Genomic DNA, 15,006 nt, shown 5'->3' on the forward strand with positions numbered 1-15,006 from the left:
TAGGCTAATGAAACCAAAGGCATATTTTATTATTCGACCTGGATTAAGGCCCCCATCCCCAGCTTTTGGCTTTGGTAAGAAAAGTGTCATAAATCTACATCACATGGCTCAAACGCTGAATGAGAAGCTGCGTCAAGCAGGCGGTGGAGTCATCATCTGCTCCTCAACAGCAGAGTCGCCAGTTCCGCCTATTCTTATAAACTCTGTGAACCCGGCAGCCTCACCGAATTACAAGTTATATATGTATCCGGCTGTATATCACCTTAATAGTCACAATTATTAAATGCGTCGCCACTGATGTGATTGCTTGTTAAAGCCATTAGCGGTGCAAGACGATGTGCGAAATACAGTAGGCAGGCTTTCTCACGCACCTAACTCGCCCTAACCCTCCTCCCGCTAATAAGCACGCGTTTTCAAAGCTTGGGCCGTGTAGGAAGCAAATGAAATAAGAGGGAGCATTATGTCATGCAGCCGGCCTTGGCGAGCGAACTCTCTGTGAAGCCATTCACTTCGCTTTTTCCCTCGCAGTGTCGGCCTAACACGTGACCTCTGAGACTCGGCGTATGGACCGATATCTTGTTTGGTTTCCGGTGGTTTTTAATTGACGCGCACTTATTCGGCTTCCCTGCCGCAGCTTTAATAGCTCTGCCTGCCAGAGCGGTAGAGCTATTAGGTAGAGCTAGTAGGCAGAACCTAGCTACTGCGTGCTGTGACGTCACGATCATGTGTTGGGCTGACTCGATCGTTTGGCTTCAATCGTGTTGCCTTCCATCCTGCATGGCTTGGACGCTGCGAAGAAAGAAAGGCGGCCGGAATGGCTGTACCAGTCCTCACGCTGACACCCTATTTAAGATTCTAGCTTGAGGTCTATTGTACGGAGGGATCATTTTTCAGCTTTCAGGAATATTTACAAATCGCCTGTGGCAGATAGCATAATTCTTGTCCTTGAGTTGCATTATTCGAAGAGGCGCCCATTACTAGCACGATAAATCGAAACACACATCCAACAAAAATCCACCAATTAACTTCCTAATTAATAAATTTACGGCACATGTTGCAATTTACGAATTGTAGCCGATGAGCTTGCTAGACGTATGCACTTGAATGAATCTCCAGGATGACACCAGTTTTGAGATATTATTTTCCAATGTGCAGGGCGAAATACGAGGGCGTTTCAGTTACTTTTGGCTCTTCAATGCATGAAATAGCGGTTTTTAAAAAAGGTAAGTGGAACAACAGTGCATTCTTACGGCGAGTTTGATGGCGGATATCTCCAAACTGTGTCATTCTGAAAACTCATTTCAAGTGGATACGCCGTACAAACTCACCGGCTACAATTCGTAAATTGCAATATGTGCTGTAAACAATTGAGAAGTTAATTATTGACTTTTTGGTGTTTAGTTGAATATGTGTTTCGATTTCTCGTGCAAGTAATGTCCACCTCTCTGAATAATCCAGCTCAAGAACCAGAATTATGTTATCTGCAAAAGGCATTTTTTTTTTAATTCCGGCAAACTTAAAAATGATCAACCCGTATTTGTCGTGGGTTTTCTAGGCACCCGTTTTGCGTAGAGTCCGATCTTTGCGCAAAGAACTCTGCATGTGCCCGACCATCCATTATTCTGTCGCAAAGCACAATTACATATTCAAATGAACGATGCACACTGTGTTGTCAGAAGCAGGCTGGTGCAGCATTCTTGAGAAATCCCAGCTGCATGTTTCCGTAGGTAGCCTCACATCTACGTTCCCACTGAACACACATTGGTCTAGAAGCCGTCTTCAAGACGTCTTGACAAGATAAGCAAGACGTCTTCAAAACCATTTTAAACGCTTACAGGACGTCTTGGAGACGTTCTGGCAAGATATTAAGACTTCTTGAAGACATCTTACCAAGATTTTGTCGGACGTCTTAAAACGTTCGGTAGCCGTCTCTAAGACCGTCTAATGCACCGCCAAATTTGGGATATCAGACGTCTTGCAAGACGTCTACCAGATGTCTTAAAGACGGCTAGAAAGCGTCTTGCAAGACATCTTGCGAACGTTTTGAAAACGGCTACAAAACGTTCTGCTGGACGTTTTGAGGATGTCTTGAAAACGTTTTTAAATGCTTTAAACATCTACTTGCCAACTAAGGCATGACCTTTTCTAGCCGTTCGTATTTAGCTAATTAAGCCCTAAATTGTTTTACAGTATTTACAAAAGATAGTGAGTGTAAATATACTTAGTCTAAAGTGCAGAGGACGTGAAATCTGAACACGACGTAGGTTATTTCAACACAATGTATTCCATAAAGTTACCAAGTCTTCCCGTTGTGGAAAAAAAGTGAAGAAACAAATAAGGAATAAACACGGTGACTGTCAATATATACACACTATATTAAGTACAACGGATTTGAACTCTCTAAACTTTAGTTCAACACGTAATCTATTGTGAGCTAGGGGAAGCACTAGCATACTTTAAAGTCTCTAGAAGCTGAAATTACGTCATATTACAATCCAGATGGTCTGTCTCCTTCCGATGTCAACTATCCAACGAAATGTTGCGTAGCTTCAGTGATCTTGCTAGAAACGGCATACATTGCCCATTATGGTCCGGGAAAACCCAATATCATTTTACTTACGTTGTCAACACTGATCAAGATTTGCAGATGGAATAATATCAAAGACTCCTGCAACACTATTACAGAAGTTTTCCTTGCATGGATGTTTGGCACACTCAAGAATTTAGATACACCAAACACCCTTCCATTATAGCATTAATTATAAAGGAATTGAGTGTCTCCTTGTTATCTGCTATATAGAGAAATCAATGAGGATGTTCGTATTCTTTGCAATATTGAAAAAAGGTTGGCTTTACCGACAGTACCAATCCCTATGGCCCATTTCTTACAACCTACCATAGCAACACTGAAACATCGGCAAAGCCACAAAAGCGATAAACACGTGTCAAAGCCACGTTGGCTTAACATAAAGAAAGATTGTTCACACAAATGAATTGCTAAAGTGGTCAAAGGTTTGAAAGAATTTTTAATAAATCAGTAACATGCCACTACATAAGCAAAATGTTTCTAATGCACTTCCTAGAGTTTTGCATTGTGGCTGTCTGTTATAATTGGTCACTTCACAATTCAGGGAACTGGCTTAGACATTTCCACAGGCTGATGATGCACCCGCAGAAAATTTAGCGCGTTCTAATGATGCTTGGCCTCAGATTTTGCACCTGCAATTAGAAGGTAAGACAAAAGATTAACAAATATGTTACAGTGAAACTTCGTTATAACGAAACAGGATATAACAAATTACTGTATACAACAAAATGACGTTCCCGCTGAAATCACCGAAGAAATGAATGTTTTTATAACCTCGTTTCAACGAAGTAAAATTATCCTGCCAATAGATACACCAAACTTCAGTTTTCTCCGAAAAAAGAAATGCCCGACCCTTGCAGGCTCGCTTCTGCTTTCCGCCGGGTAGAGCACACATTCCTTGCCGATGTTTAAAACGTTTACGTATTTGCGTTGAATCCACCGTTCAACACTGGTCCTTGTCACCACTACGCGTAGGTACGCATAAGCAGACTCTAGATCGCCGTGGCAATTCCTCTCACTGCGGCACCGCGCAGGCTACTTAGTGCAGCTATAGTCGAGGCCTCAGAGATTGCGCCGGTGCAATTTCAGAGGCCACGCCTCCCTGTGTGTACCACGTGCTGCTAGCACATGACGAGCATTGTTGGTGTCGCAGCGTGCAACCTATTCAACCGTCACCGTTTCAGCGGTTTCGCGATGCTGGAGACGACCCAAATAAAAGCGGTAACGAAAGATCATCACATTGAAACAGAAGGCAGCTATCGTAAAGGCAATCGTGTCAGATGCTAAGAAGTGGTGTGTTAAGGACACCGAAGTTTCTTTTGCTGTTTTATCAGAAGTTCAGCGAGCACGTGGCCATGTAGTGGTTCTGATGGCCGAAAAGCCGTCTTCTTCTATACAAGTTGAAATTTGTGCGCGACATTGCGCATGTATTGCAGTGAACGGCAGTAATGAATATAATGACGTAATTTTGGCTCCCCCTTGGGCTTCGCTATAAAAAGATTTTATTACATATGACTGGTAAGAGTTCCGACTCATTTATACCGCAGCCTTGTTTGGAAACACTAACTGTTAGAAATCCGACCTAGGTATCTTCCGTATGCAGATGCAATAATGCCATCGCTGCGATTCGGCCTTATCTGTAGCCCCGGTAGCAAGCTCCCGATATACTACCGTGAAATCCGGATTCTTGGCGATAACAACATCCTTGTCCAAGAAGGCCAGTGCCATGGTTGAAGGTTGCCACGTCATCCACAACTACATCGCAAGCGACATTTTTCGTTTTCAAATCATACACATGCTGCAAGCCCTTTTTCGAAATTGCATCTTTTGTTGATTTAAATGTAGTAGCAGTTTGCGCCGAAAAACAATTCTACACCGTGTCCTTCACATGTTCCTGATGCAACGTGCAGGCAGGAACATATATGCGCCGCGCGTCATAGGTTTTCAGAAAACGTGACAAGGCCTCCTCTTGGGACATGTTGAATGGCAGTGTCGACTCAAGGACGCGCAGCCAAGCGAGGTCACTGGTCAACTTGAACGATGTTCTACGCAACGAATGAAACACTTCCGGGGTAACCGCACTCAGAATGTTCGCGACGTAATTTGAGCCAGGCGCGTAGCCCGGATATTTTTTTCAGGGGTGGGGTTGGGGGAGCTAAAGCACAGCGATCGTCCTGACTGTGGTGCTTCGTTCTTTTAAGCTCCCAGGCGTCGGAGAAGCGTTGAGACGCGAATGCCCATAATAGCCGCACGTTCGAAGGATACGCGCCTTTGTTAATATAGGCGACGTGCCAGGCACAAAAGGGAGCAGGGCGCCGGCCTAAAGAAATAGACAAAATTTGAAGAGGGGGAGGGGCGGAAGCCCGGTCACCCACCCCCACCTGATACGCCACTGCCCTGAGCGTTCTGATTTAGAGCAAATTTGCCGGGATCGCCGTAAAATTTTTGCTTTAAAATCCTCGCGACCAGATTTCTGACAATGACTTGCACAGATTACGTCCGAGTGAGCATAACCGGAAATGTTCATTCGTTCCATGAAATATCGTTGAGGCCTGCCCCATTGCCCGCCACGAGCGCCCTCGAGCTCGCACGACCCTCGCCTATGTCACTTGAGTGAGCAAGGCCATCGCAATTGTTCTGAAACCCTATCAAGTCAATGTCCCACGTTTAGGCCCGCTAGTTGCAGCATGAACAGGCAGATGTGAAGATTCAGAAGATATGTTCCAAGCATTGTATACAGAACAGCCTGCGCGAATCGCGACTATCTTTACATCAGCGAAAGCAGTCTCTCTGAAACCGCTTGAAGCAAGAAATTATGTCAAAGAGATGAATTAGAAATGAATCAGAAGTGAAGAAACAATGTCGTTTACATTGCAGTTGCGGAGCACGTGGCAGGCTGAATATGCCACCGACGAGAAAAGGCTTCTATCATTGCTAAAGAAACTGGATTTGAAAAGAGTTTCCCGAATACCTTGCTATCCAGACTACAGAAAACTACAGAAAAAAAAAAAAACGCTGTATCGCAACGATGGCAATATCCTGCCTGCAGACGCAGAATGCCGTCGCTTCGAGCAGTTCGTGTTTTGATCAAGGCTTCCGTACGTCAAATTCTTATTAGCACTTTTTGATCGGCGTCCTTTGTTTTTTTTTTTTTCTTCTTGTAACATGAACTCCAGAACCAAAAGAAAACATAAGCCAGATGCAGCATTGAATTTGAACTGATTATCCTAGCTGTTGCAAAGTATGCAAGTCAATGTGAGCAAAATTCTACGTATTAATCATTCTTGTGGTTTAAATTAGGACTGATAGATTTGTCAATAACCAAGTGAAGAAGCATAAAAAAAATTCGGTCGAAACTAGCAGTTAACGAGGACACAAAAATGCATATGCCGCACATACAGGCCACACTTAGAATTTATTTATTTAAAGGCGCAAACGATTTGACATTGCATCCGTGTGTTATTCTTAAGGCCAACATCTTGTTCTGTCATTACTGAGGCCTCAATGGCGTATTCACTTTCTTCTGTCATCCTCGCCTCAGTGGTAAGCTCAACCTACTTAGCGGTTGGTTCAGCTTACCGGTAACTACATACTCAATTAAAATGACAATTAAATGACAAGCGCCATAGGCTAGTCATATCACTACTTCAAACCATTACGTTATTAAGCACCCGGAATAGCATGTCAGGCGAATAGCCAGGCTACCATCTCCAGCATTTCATTAAACAATGTTTCTCTCTCTCTCTCTATGTGACACAGAAAGCAGCTTAATAACGTAATGGTTTGAGGCATGTGATATGACTGGACCATTGCACTTGCCTAAGTGCTATCTGCCACATGCAATGTTTTTTTTTTTTATTTGGATCAGTTAAAAAAAAATAAAACCTTGTAGAATGAGAACATACGGTATGTTCTCATTCTACATGGTCCTTTTTATTTCAGCTGAACTAAATTTTAAGAACATGTGGCAGACAGCACAATTGTGCTGTCCAAATTGTTCTAAATTACTCAATGAGGTGGCCTATTACTTCTACGAAAAATCAAAACTTTTAATTGAACAATTGACAGTTACATTAAAGAACTTTTATTGATTACCTCACTGCACGTATTTTAATCGTAGCTAGTGATTATGCCAGGCATATCGACTTGGAACAAATTCTGAGGATGGCAACGGTTTCGATATATGCAGTATCAAACTTGCAGTAAAAATGCACAGTTTTTAAACTTAATTTTTAAGAAAAGGCTGATTCATACATTGAAGAACACACTAACTGGAACGCCAATGCATTTCGGTGGACACATTCAAAATTATTATATCGAAACTAGCGTAGTCCTCAAATCTCGTTCTAAGTCGATATGCATTTCATACCCACTAACTACAATGCGTAGATTAAAATATGTGCTGCAAAGTAGTTAGTGTTTATTAGCGCAATTAAGTAAATTATTCGAAAAGCATATTGGTTTCTCGTAACGTAATGGCCGCCTTATCGAGTAATTTTGATCAAGGGTTATAATTGTGCTATCTGCCACAGGCATTTTTTTTTAATTGTTGCCGCTAAAAAAAAAGACACCATGTATATGAACACATAATCCGCTCTGGAACAATAATGCGGCCTGACTTTTCCGCATGTCTATGGTACAATAGGAATAAGAAATGACCTTTTCAGCGGTGCAAATAATTAGTCTTGCGATAACAAAGGCCCATCGTTATGCGCATCACAGGAAACCACTCTCTCATGCATCGGTCTGTTTACCAGCGCTTCAGCTTGCTGATACAACGCTGCAAGTGTCTAAGTTTGCTCAACGCTTGACGCTACGCGCGAGTAGATTATGAGTTGAGGTTATAACTTGCAGTACAAACGCCGATGCGAATTAATTTAAGCCACGCACAGTTACTGGGTTAAATTGATAGTGCGAAAGAAAATTATGCGCAAAACGGCGTGTTCCTGAGTCTGCATCCATGAGCAGGCACCCACAAAGTCGCAATATTTTAGAAGTGCCAACCAGCAATCAATAGATTCGAAACGTGGGTCACTGTAGCTCGACCGAATGCATATTACAAGTTACATTACCGTCACTAAACGGAAATCAAAATAATAAAACAGGTGGCCCACACGCAAACAGTACAATACGAGTTGAAACGTAACACATTGCAAGCAAGCGCAGTAACACGCAACAGAAAGCGCGCGATTTTACGCAAGAACAATGGGCATCACGATTCCAGGCGGGAATATTTTTGAACGGCGCTACCGCGCCAGCCAGGAATTGAATAACAATAAACATGCCAAACAAATTATGTCGGCTACGCAAGTTTGCCTGATCGCGTTCGTGATCGCCAACAATGCGGGAATGGTGGGCCACTATAAGAGGAAGCAGCGTTCTGTATCGCCAAACGAGCGACGCTAGTTGAAGCCCTAAAGTTTCGGCATGCCTACAGCAGCAGCTGTGATAAACCTGTCATGAGTATTTGACTCTCCTTAATGTTCAAAAATTATGGGGTTTTACGCGCCAGTACCACGATCTGCATTATGAGGCACGCCAAAGTGAGGAATTGCGGAATAATTTGGACCACCTGGGAATCGTTAGCGTGCACCTAAATCTAAGTACACGGGTGTTTTAGCATTTCGCCCCCACAGGGACACTAACTGTCCCGAACGCATTCCACGGACCATGGATGACTGCAATATAATAAGGAATTAAATTTGTCAGTGCAGCGCTATATCTCGCACGTTGCCAGGATCATCGAGGAAAACACGGAAACGCGTCATGAAAGTTATTCACAAATGGATATTCGCAAGCATTATTTGATCTGTGACAAACATGTATCAACGTTTAATTCAAGACAGCGGCAAGCTCACAGTGTACTCTTCGAACGCATCGCGCAAACGTGGCATGCCCATACAAAGGGCATTTGGGGGTAACAATTCCCAGAAATAAGGCACTTTCGTGCGGTACTCACTTTTTTTGTCCGTATCGACGAGGCAGGATCCGCTTTCCGAGTCAAAGAAGCGACGCCGCGTACTCCGAGGGTCAGCAACGGTCCTTGGTTAACGCATCGTAGACACAAAATGGAGAGCACGCTCTGCTAGTTTTCAAAGACAAAAATAGTTGCAGTGGCTTAGCTCGGCTATGCCAGGATATACGTAGCGTTAGCAAAGGTTCAGCTGATTATTCTTAGCTTTCCTGGTTGTCTCCTACGCTCAACCGCTAATTGCCAGGCAACTACTTCGGGATCCGATGAGTCAAGCTTCTCCGTTCTTCTGCGCTGTTGAGCAGCATTTGCGCTCTCCTTCTCCATGGCTATACCACACTGGCAAACGCCAGTCAGAAGCGCAGCGGCTCCAGCGCAGTGTCAGACGGCGACTGCACCGCGAGCGAGCGCCGGCGCCAGTGCGTCTACCAACGGCTACGACGTCACTCCTCTGGAATGCGCAGACCGGCGGCGGTGAGTCGCGCGCGGCGGCGGCGGAAGTGCGCGAGAGGTGCCGGCTCCGGTGCGCAAGCCGTGTGACATCACTGATCCTTGCGCATGCGCAGCACGGCTCTTTATGTGTTGCGCGAAACGGGCTTGGCTAGGCCAGTGTAGCTAACGCTACAAAATAAGGACGAGAACCGACTTGCCCGAGCAACCGGCGCCGCTTCCAGCCGTGAAAGATGTGAAAGGGGAAAGATTCGAAGGGCAGGTCGTGAGAGAGAACGGCAAAGTGAGGTTGGAGGCGTCGAGAGAGAGTGGTTGTGAAGAGGCAACGACGCTATGCAGCCAGGGCCGTCGGGCATGGGGGGAGGTAGAAAATTCCAATCTCATCCTCCTTCCATGTCTGCCAGTCACGGCGCCGTAGCCTTTCGTTAGCAGCAGGCGAAGAGGAGACGAAAGCTTTATACAGTATGTACAAATATGTACAGATATAGCAGGAATAGCAGGTAATAGCTGGTAATAGCTGCCATTAGCTGGGGATAGCTGGTCAAAGCAGTGAGAGCTGGTAAGAGCGCACCAGACCGACGGGGCGGCCGGTAGCGACTCTCTCGCTTAACAATGGGCCGGTTCCTCCTTAAATCCCCTTGGCGGCGGCTCCTCGTCGACAGGAGGAAGAGGGGACGGTTGCTGACGTCACTCGCGTCGCATTGTGTCGTCGCGTCCCCCTGGCGACTCGTCGACAGGACCCCGAGGGACGGGTGGCGATGATGGCCGGGGCTGCTTGCACGTCGGCAGGACACAGACGGGGCAGTTGCCGAGGTCCCCCCGCGCCGTATTGTGTCGCCGCCTCCCGTTGGCGACTAGTCGGCAGGACCCAGAGGGACGGGTGGCGATAATGGCAGGTGCTATGGCACAACAGCATGGAGAAAGGAAACTCCGGAAACGCGCTCGTGTAGAGCGCGCGCACTGAAATGCGTAATGCTTGCAGCGTTAGCTCCGGATAGTTAGGAATGGTGAAATCGACATTCTCAGGAATCGCTACACCGATTTCGATGACGTTTTTTGCATTTAAAATAAAATGTAAAATCAAGTATGGGCTGGAAGCAGATGTTGATTTAATGTCGGCGCTGTCTTTCGAAAGAGTCTCGAAAATTCGGAAAGTGTCAAGTTTAAAACTCTGCGACATAGCAATACTAAACGATATCGCAATTTTGTTATGCGCACCTAAGACCACGTCCAAAGCAGACAGAGTAGATTCAGTATACGCGGCTCTGAAAGATACCGCGAATTATCGAAGGTGTTTTATGTTGGGCAAAGCCCTTGTAAACGTTGTGAGAAGTGCACGTGGACTACAAACTTACTTCGAAAGCAAATTTGCCCGCCTTAAGCGCTCCAATCTAGGTAGACGCTGGCATAATACCCCCCCCCCCCCCCCCCCCCCCCCGCCATGCATCGGCTGTATATGGCTGCACTGAGCTGCTGGCCAACCGTGCGCAGTCCTGGTGACTGCAATATCGGTTTTGGTGCAGTGTTACGAGTTTGTTAAGTGCGCGCTTCTATTGTGAAAAATATTCCAAGTAAATATACAAAGCAAGGTCATTCACAACATTTCAAATATGTCGCAAATAAACGTTGCAGTATTAAAATTTCGGGCAAAGCTTACTACAATATGTGGTGCACTTCTAAAATCGCCGTGCGGTACGTGGTTGCAAATAATTGGGCAAAACGAACACGTCTAGACTGAAATGCCATGATATGCTGCTCTCCCCCCAACGTGCACATCATTATTTATAGCGCCAGTTTTAGCTATAGCTTTTGAGCGTATATAGGTATTTAATTTGAAAGAGCGATGAAATGAACGATTCAGTCTCACAAGTTCGGAGTACACGACTGGTGAAAAGTGTTAATAAGAAATTGATGAAGTTGCGATACTATAGTTTTTTTTTACTACTGGATTGAACAGCTGACAGCGGAATTTTGATGCAGCTCAATGTGCAGATTGCCGTAGGAGCTAAAAACTGTCAAATAACGCGCTGGCGGGGAGGTTGAACTAGCATCGTGCGAAAAACGCCCATTGTGGCAGCCTGCAGAAAACCGCACAGGTAAAAACCCGATCGATCTTCTGCCACAAAAATATATCATCGGACTCACCTGTTCATCTATCTGAAATTAACGCTCACACTAAATTTGCGCCGCTGCTCAGCGTAGGCACACGTTTTTCTGTTACCCGCCACGGTAGGTAAGTGGCTATAGCATCGCGCTGCTCAGCTAGAGATCGCGGGTACGACAGGATCGAAACGCAACAACGATCGTGTACTTAGATTGATGTGCATCTTAAAGAACCCAGGTGGTCAGAATTAATCCGGAGTCTCCACCTACGGTCTGCTTCATATTTTAGGCACGTACAACCCTTGAATTTATTTTTCACTTTTTCAGTTTCCTCAATTAACGTGGTTAAAGGCCTTAGGTCTTGCACTATGCTGCCTTCAATCTAGCACATTTTTTACGTTTGCTTCATGTTTTTTTTTCTTCGTGAAATACGTATAGACGCTACGACCAGACGTACAGCGCAGCCAATGGAATTGTACACCTTACAGGATGGTAATATGACAAACCAAAGGAAAGGCAGTGCATGTACATGTTTTTAAGTACAGACTGCGTGGCCAGTATGGGTGCTAAATATATAACAACCGTATAAAGCAGCGGAAAGAACTGAAATGCATATTGTATACATATACCTGGATAAGGATCCGCACAGATATCTTCGAGACGTTTTTACAAATCGTTTTGTAGCCGTCTTAGCAAGATGATAGCTTAAAACAGCTTAACAAGACACCTTCAAGCCGTCCCTCGCAAGACATCTTCAAGACGTACATATAAAGACGTCTTGTAGCCATCTTGAATAGTTGTAGACGTTCTAGTTCATTTTGGCTGGTTTAAGACGGCTACAAAACGTCTTGTGTTCAGTGGGTAATATTTTATTCTGCTAGTTCTTGCATATTTTTCAGCCTTTCCTTACGGCTTTACTCAGGCTTCACCTCTAGCACATGTGCAATGCGGAGAAAGATGCACTTCCCAGAGGCAGCCACGCAAGCCTTCTTTCCGCCTCCTAGACTAATACTAAAGAAGGCAAATGAAATTTGCTAACCCGGTAGGGAACAGCATGGTAGACGCGCATATGCTCTTTTCAACGTGCCGCGCGTGTCGTTGCATTCTATACGATAAAGTAATGCGGTCGATGCGTGGTAACAACGCCTGGTGACATCCTAGTACGTGTTTCGGTCTTTTTTTTACAATCACAGAATGAATACTGAGCTCAGAGGTCATGTGATCCTTGATCACGTACTGACAACTAGCGATGCAGTATCCCTAAAATGCTCGGCAACATACTGAGCATGTGCTCATGTGAACTAGAAATTTACACTTCCAACGTGCTCAGTAGCCGCAATATAGCAAATCTCACCCATAGTCTTTTCTACACGAGTCACGTTTTCTTGCAGCAACCACACCATATATGTTATAGCGAAGCTGTTAAGGGCAAGGTTCCAGGAGATTGCGTCCGTGTAGTAGACTGACCGGCGTGTACAACAATTCAGATGCGTCGAGCCGCCTTGTGGCGGCATATGAAAACATCGGGATGGTGAAGTTCTTAAATTTTTGGATAAAAAATGTCTGCAACACACCACTCTTTTCGCAGGAACTTATGTTTGCTTCTTTATTAGGTGACGTAGCTCACCCTGGCGGGCATGTGAGGGCGTCAGCGCCAGTACGCGCGCTGCGATTGGCGTATCCATCCTTCAAAAAAGAACTGAAAAAAAATGTCATACTCTTTTTTATATCGTGTGTAGGTTCTTTGCCTGTGCGTAAGCGCACATCGCTCTGAAACGTCGCGCCCCCTTGCGGTGCCGGCTGAAACATGCATCGTTCCAAAGCGTAGCGCTACCTTGTGGCGCCCACTGATATCTCCTGGGTGTCGCAGAGAAAAGGGAATTAATGCGGCGGCGGCGGAAGGATACCATCGACGATGAGCGGGCTGCGGACGCCAAGCGTAAGCGGGCTGTTCGCCAGGACCGCGAGGCAGTAAGAAATGCGAACCGTCCATGTGGCCCCGATCCCGAAAAATTGGAACGTTTCACAGGAGCAGCGGTCAGTCACCACATGCACAGCTTCGTTGGTCATCCACCTTCACAGAGTGGAATGGCACAGCATTTCTTTTTGTATCGCATGCCATGGTACAGACGGGTGGTAGTGGCATAAATTGCTCAAGATTGCTGATATCACTTGACTAACGTAAAGCACCGCACAACGAACCCGCATAAACAAAAAATGCATTCAGCATGGATCCCTTTCTCTAAACTTGTTGCGCAGTTACCCCACTCGCGTCCTCGAGTGCATTGCATACGAGAATAGTTCCTCCTTGCCAGCACTGGGAATACGAACGATAACCATGCTCTTGTGAAAGCGCAGTGTAAACGTCAAGGAAGACGTGCTTCTGTTCTAATCTATTCAATTTCAATTTTATTCTACTTCAATGGTATACTGTTTCAATACCAAAGGGCATCAAAATGAATACGGTTTGCGATCGATGATGATCGCAGACAGGGGAAGCTATTCCGCAAGCTCAGTCAGCTTATTATGCGAGACGAATGCGAGAGTATCCGTGTCGGCAAGAACAATAAACTGAGACGAGCAAACAACTCGAAGCTACTACTAAAGCTTGCCTCATAATCAGATCTCGGTAGTGGAACGTAAAACCCCAGAATTATTTTTGAACAGTCAATCTTTGATAACCGCATGAATAACATAACATTGCTAAGAAACTGTCAATACAACAGTGAAAAAAAGTAAAAGAAAAAAAATTGTAGGACGCTTATGCTTCGCCTTTAAGAGTGGAACGCGATAGCGTTATCGGGCCCTATTCGAGCCTCGTTATCGGGCCCCGTTGTAAGCTGGCTTTCCCACTGCAACTAGAACGTGAAAAAGCCAGCTTACAAAGACAAAGCTTAGACCGATCTCCTGAAAGTCGGCTTCACTTCACAGATATGCATTGCTGGGAAAACGTTTTTCCAGGGTCAGTATAAGTCGTGTTATATGAAAATGTGAATGCCCTAGCAACTTTGATTATCTTTTATAAATTGCTTGCTACTGCATGCCCCGACGCGCGCGCGTGTCCAATTAAATTATTATGGGGTTTCACGTGCCACAACCATGATCTCATTATGAGGCACGCCGTAGTGGGGGACTCCGGAAATTTGGACCACCTGGGGTTCTTTAACGTGCACCTAAATCTAAGTACACGGGTGTTTTCGCATTTCACCCGCATCGAATTCATCCACCATGGCCGGGATTCGATCCCGCGACCTCGTGCTCAGCAGCCCAACACCATAGCCACTCAGCAACCAAGGTGGGTGCGCGTGTCCAAAACGCATTGGGCAAGCGAAGTCCCAATTTGAGCTACCTAGGAAGCGAGCGCCGCCTTGATATCATTTTGCAAGTAAACCACCCGAGCACGCAGCTGTGGGTCTGGTAGAAATGCTGGGAAAAGGGGTTTGTGTTGGAGTTTCCTCGTAACAGAATTATGTTTTCTCGTACATTCAAATTACAATCCGACACCACAATGTCTGTAGGTTGTGGTTAAGTCATACCTTACTTTTTTTCGGACGGATTTCACTGTGAGAAATTCAATTTTGTTCACCAAAACCTTCCACTTTTTGGAGGACCTGCGCGGTTGGGGTGGTTCAGGATGATTTTCTCCACCACGGACACCGACATCGCACGCCCACGCCGGATTTTCTGCGACACAGGGTCCTTAACGCTATCACGTTAAAATTTACCGACGATTACGATTCTTTAAATGCGAAATTTGAGCGCAGCTGTATACATGTTTTCATTTCGCGATATATCGGCTGGCGCGAACAATCTGTCTCGTGCGGCACGTTGCAAACAGGGCGAAGTGCGGTGCAACTGCGTCCTCTGGCCGTTGCTACGGGTGCGCAGAATGGAA

At 45.4% G+C, this 15,006-nt stretch overlaps 1 protein-coding gene and 1 long non-coding RNA gene across 21 annotated transcripts in view; one reads left to right on the top strand and one right to left on the bottom strand.

Moving 5' to 3' along the window:
• The window catches only part of LOC119449503 (uncharacterized), a 205,141-nt gene that overhangs the window by 127,364 nt on the left and 62,771 nt on the right, over positions 1-15,006 (top strand). The window lies entirely within an intron of this gene.
• The window catches only part of LOC125944655 (uncharacterized), a 55,515-nt gene that overhangs the window by 5,104 nt on the left and 35,405 nt on the right, over positions 1-15,006 (bottom strand). The window lies entirely within an intron of this gene.

The sequence above is a fragment of the Dermacentor silvarum genome, chromosome 4 (genome assembly GCF_013339745.2).
Source record: "Dermacentor silvarum isolate Dsil-2018 chromosome 4, BIME_Dsil_1.4, whole genome shotgun sequence".
Classification (NCBI taxonomy): Eukaryota; Metazoa; Arthropoda; class Arachnida; order Ixodida; family Ixodidae; genus Dermacentor; species Dermacentor silvarum.